Here is a 6081-nt window from a genome sequence, read left to right on the forward strand (position 1 = left end):
ACTCCAATTAGCAGATGGACACATGGAGAAACCTATGGGGTTATTAGAGAAAGTCGTAGTGACTTCTTGCGGCATTGAATACGAACATACTTTTGCTATTGTCGATTTTGGCAAGGAGAATAACTATGATATCATACTGGGAAGACCATTCATGAGACAGTTGAAAATGGTCCAGGATTGGGGCTACGATCACATATACCTGAGAAATATGAAAACCACTACACGTGTGAACCTGAGAGACCATAGCTACAAAGATGTGAACCGAACACCGGTAGAGGAGTTTGATTCAGCTACTTTAGCGGGATCCGAATTTCCAGCTTGGTTAGGTAAGCCCAAGGAGTTATGGATGTGTGGAGCCTTGAAATGTGGAAGTCTGAGGCGAGAATAATATGTTTTAGAAAGGGCTAACGAAGACGAAACTTATATTGGAAAACCCTTTCCAGAGGACACGCTTGAACCATTAGAATGGACACACATTCTAGCAACCCTAGATGTTTGTGCAATTCCGGATGGTCCCACAACAAAATTTTGCGACAAGGACGGGTACGACGTGGTTCCGTACTTCATGTTGAGAACTATACTCAAAAAAGAAATTGAAAAGAACGATACACTGGAAAAGGAAGATGAAGAAGAGGTGTTTCACGACATTCCCGATCATCCAGAGTGGGGAAATGAAGTAGACAACGAGTCAACGGACAATTCAAGCGGAAACGAAGAAACTATAACCGATGTCCGATTTTATGAACCAAACTAAACAACGCCAGAAACGCTATAGAGCAAAGAGAAAAACAAAGGGGGTTAGAACCAATCCGATGCCTAGAATAAGAGGAAAAAATCAATTCCTAATGCTAGTAAAGGCGGAAGATTGTGTTAAGGACAAGATTTCTGGAAGAATGAGAGGCAATGAGCAAAAGAGCTTACGAAAAGACAAAAGAAGCTCAAGAAATCAAGTTCAAAGGAATGAAAGGAAAACTGAAACAAAAAAATCAGAAAAGAACAAGCGCAACAGAGAACACACGGAGTCCAAGTTAGAACATAGAAACAAGTACAGAGAGCTCAAGAAAACTCTGAAAGAAGTTTGGACGACAGAAATTGAGAGTGGAGAGGACGAAAACGCCAAAATCAAGGAAAACATGGATGTTCCCTCTCACTACAGGAAATTCACAATAGAGGATAGGAAGGTGGTATTAACCCAACCTATTCGAGAGAGAAAGGCGAACGAATCTTATGACAGACCGGAGGATGCAAAAAAAGTTGATTTAGCAGCTCCAGGTGAGACACCTAGACAGTTGTACATAGCCACAGATTTGTCTCCAGGCGAGTCTCCAGGCGAGGAAGAGAGACTTTTGAGTCTTCTCAGAGAGTACAGGGATGTCTTTGCATGGTCTTATAAGGACTTAAAGGGAGTTGACCCATCGATATGCCAACACACAATCCCACTAAAACAAGATGCAAAGCCTAGCAGACAGAGACCATACACATATAATGATACGTTTGCTAAGCGAATCAAAGAAGAGATAGATAAGCTAATGGAAGCTGAATTCATATACGAGATTGAACACACCGATTGGGTATCTCCAATTGTGGTGGTACCCAAGAAGAACGGAAAACTCCGAGTGTGTGTCAACTTAAAGAAAGTGAATGCTGCAACAATCAGGGACAATTATCCCCTGCCGATAACTGATCATGTTCTAGAGCGTGTATCAGGGAAAACAGCATACTCCTTTCTTGATGGTTTTTCAGGATATAACCAGCTAGCCATAGCACCAAGATCAACATAAAACAGCTTTTGCAACGGAGTGGGGAATTTATGCTTATCGGGTTATGCCTTTTGGTCTAACCAATGCTCCCGCAACCTTCCAGAGGCTGATGACGCATGCTTTCAAAGAATACTTAAGGTTGTTTCTAGAAATATACATGGATGACTTATGTGTACATTCTCTTCTGAGAGATGAGCATCTAGAACACCTAAGAAAAGTATTTGAGAAATGTAGGACATATCGCATTTGTCTCAATCCTGAGAAATGTGTGTTTATGGTCCGACAGGGCAGAATTCTGGGACATATTGTCTCACAAAACGGAATATCCACGGATTTAGAGAAGATAAAAGTTATAGTGGATATGCCTAGACCAACCAATGCGAAACAAGTACAGAGCTTTATGGGACATTGCGGATATTATAGACGATTCATTTACATGTACGCTATAATAGGCCAACCACTTTACAGGCTAATAGTGAACTTTGAATGGACAGAGGAGTGTGAGGAATCATTCAAGAAATTGAAAGAGGCACTCATTACTGCTCCAGTCTTGAAATCACCAGATTGGGAGAAGATATTCCATGTGCATATAGATGCTTCGGCATATGCAATAGGATGCATTCTGGCTCAGCCAGAAGAAGGAAACATGGATTTTCCTATCTGTTACGCCAGTCGACAGCTCAACAATGCAGAGAAGAATTACACCACAACAGAGCGAGAGGGATTAGGAATGATATATGCTGTGAAGAAATTTCGGCATTATCTTCTAGCCAACAAGTTTGTGTTTTTTACGGATCACCAAGCCTTGCTCTACCTAGTGAATAAACCATGCAATACCGGGAGAATAGTGAGATGGTTCATTATCTTACTGGAATTCGACTTCACGGTAGTAGTAAAGAAAGGAAAAACACATCTTAGAGCTGATCATCTTTCGCGATTGACGAATGGAGAAGACCCTATAGGAGTAGATGACGACATGCCAGACGCGTACTTGTTCAACATAGAAATGATACCGAAGTGGTCTCAAAATGTCGTTAGCCTATTAACCTATGGAGGAGAGTTTGATAGAAGAGAATACAACCAGAAACATATTGCTATTCAGCAATCCAAGAATCTTCAATTGGTTGCAGGAAGGTTGTATCAATTGGGAAATGATCATGTTTTACGACTATGCATCAATCCTGAGGAATATAATATATATCTGCGCGAAGCACATGTTCAGGAATGTGCATTTCATTGTTCAAGAAGGAACACATATAGGAATTTGTTACAATTGGGAGTCTATTGGCCAGGAATGAAAGAAAGCGTACATGAATATGTCACTGTATGTATTGTATGTTCATCAAAACCGCCAGCAGAGTATTCGACATTATATCAGATAATGATCGCTCCGGAATGGAGTCAGTATATTGTTGAATATCTCACAAATAGAACTTTCCCAGAAGGAACGTCAAAAGCTCGTCAGAAATCTGTAGAGACAGAAGCTAGAGATTACGCTTTAATAGGAGATCAACTCTATAAGAGAGGTAAAGACAACCAGCTTAGGATTTGCGCATCAGAGTCTGAGTATGTGATAATCCTGGAGCAAGCTCATGGAGGAGTAGGTGGAGGCCATTTCTCAGGTGATAAGACAGCAAAACTTGTCTTAGCCGCAGGAATATGGTGGCCAACATTACATATGGACGCTGAGGAATACGTTAAACGGTGTGATGACTGTCAGCGGACCAAAGTACCACTTAAAAGAGATGATATGCCGCTTAGACCAATGATGGGGGCAAGAGCTTTTGCAAAATGGGGGATTGATTATGTCGGACCCATTTCACCTCCTGCATATAAGACTCATGCACAATACATCGTTGTGGCTACAGACTATCTAACAAAGTGGGTCGAAGCAAAGGCAACTCAAAAAGCAGATGCCAGGACCACGGCACAATTTCTATATGAATACGTCTTTGTACGATATGGATTGCCAATAGAAATTGTGAGTGATCGAGGCACACATTTTATAAATGAAGTGATAGAGATCCTTCTAGATGAATTCATGGTAATCCATAGGAAATCAGCCCCGTATCATCCACAAGCAAACGGACAAGCTGAAGCAACAAACAAAACCATATGCACGGTCCTTACGAAGATTGTATCTGAGTCGAGAACTGACTGGGACCAGAAGTTGCATTCAACATTATGGGCATATAGGGTAGCATATAAAACATCAATAGGAACGACCCCATATAACATGGTTTTTGGGCTAAATGCTATCTTACCAATAGAATTCTTGATTTCAACCTTAAGGGTGGCTAAGGATCTAGAGTGGACAGGGCACGAGCTTTCTGATAGAATAGATGACCTGGAAAAGCTAGACGAGCTTCGCCTAAAAGCAGTAGCTTCTATCTACGCTCAAAAAAGGCGACAAAAGGAATTTTTTGATAAGCATGTGCGGACTAAAGAGTTTAAGGTTGGGGACTATGTCCTAGTTTACACTCTGAAACAGCATGCTAAGAAGCTTAAAAAGCGAGGGATGGGACCTCTGGTGATTAAAGATCTATCACCAAGTGGAGCCGTCAAGCTTGCTACATTAGACGGAGAAGAAATGCCCAATTGGATTAGTGGATGCAGAGTGAAAAAGTATCTTTTGCCGCTAACCCAAGAAATGCTTCTCAAATCAAGAAAAGTTGCGTGTCCAGAAAAAGAAAAAGACTGTGGAGGAAGCGCAAGCCGAGGCGAAGGAAAGAATGGAGAAAAGAAGACTACTACGTCAGAAACAGCGCAATGAAGGAGCAATACGAATAAATGCAGTCAGTATGACAGAAATGGATAATGACAAAGAAGAACCCATCATTGAATGCAAAGTAGGAACCAACCAAATCGAAGCCAGAGCACTATTGGATTCAGGAGCTCAAACTAACCTACTTTCACTCAGTTTGTACAGACAATTGACAAATGACACTAAATTACAAACTGCTAAGCAAGAGTTAAAAAGTTACTCTGAGAATTCAATCAAAACTATCGGATGCACAGTTTTACATATACAGATTAACCAGTATGTGTATCCTCATATGTTTTACGTGGTTGAAGACCAAGCTACACAACATCCATTATTGCTAGGACAACCATGGCAGAAGCAATACAATGCAATGATTGACTGGAGTTCTAAATCAGTGCTTATCAAATACGAAGGTGAAAGTCAATCAGTTAAGTTCACCAAAGGATCAGAGACAACTTCAAAGGAAGAATCCAAGAACAAAGGTAAACAACAACCAGAGAAAAAGAAGAAGCAATGGCAACCAAAAGTTTCTATAAAACTGGATTGCTCTTCGACGAGGAACTCTCAACATTGGATAAGGAAGACAAGCAATAATATAACAGCTCAACCTTTGGAAAAAACGGAGTCAAAGTTGGTATGGAGACCAAAAAAGGTTGTGCCAGAGAACACAAAGGTGGAAAACAGAGTCTTCAATACCAGACAACAGAGTGATTCCAGACAATCAAGGACAGTGAAACAGATCTGGATTCCAAAGAAGTTCATGACGGCACAAAGCTATAGCAAGCAAATTTGGATCCCAAGGATTTGTAAACAGGAACTCCCTTCAGTACAATCCACGAAAACTCCTAGGTATTTCAAGGCGAGGAAATCAACACAAAGAACAAAGCAGGTTTGGGTCGCAAAGAGTTTGTGGCAAGCACAAGCGAAGCAGAAGCAGATTTGGATTGTGAAAAAGAACAACAAGGTAAAGAAGAATCCATCTACTGATTCTACTACCGAAGTGCCAAAACCAACCCAAAACCCGACCACCAATCCTTCAATCAAACAAAGAGCAGCTTTATTGGAAAGACTGTTGTATCATCGCTCTACAATTGCATTGGGAACTTATGACCAAAACAACTACAATGCTTCACCCACAGACACTTCATAGTCGTCGAGGAGGACTCAGACTAGGAGGGGGGGAGGTATACAGGTATACAAGAGCTACAAAGCAGCTACAAGCGACAAAAAACAAAGAAAAACAAAAAATTATATTACAAGGGCAGTGTCTTACATGATTTTGCAATTTTTATGTTTGATTGCGGATATTGATAATATTTATGCCCTTATATACCTTGTTTTGCAACAAGAAGAGATCAAATGATGAATTTGGGTCTCTAGACGTGTAAATATCACTAAATAAGAGTGTTTTTGGAGCTAAAAAGTGAAAAAAAGTGGTAATCCAAGTCCAGAAATCACAAATAAGTGTATATTCATATACACAGGGTTACCAGCTATTTATTGTGTATGTTTGGAATTTTTTGGCTTCTATTTGCTATTTTCCTTTATTTTTTATGA

This window comes from Adiantum capillus-veneris, chromosome 14 (genome assembly GCF_014529385.1).
Source record: "Adiantum capillus-veneris isolate H3 chromosome 14, ASM1452938v2, whole genome shotgun sequence".
NCBI lineage: Eukaryota > Viridiplantae > Streptophyta > Polypodiopsida > Polypodiales > Pteridaceae > Adiantum > Adiantum capillus-veneris.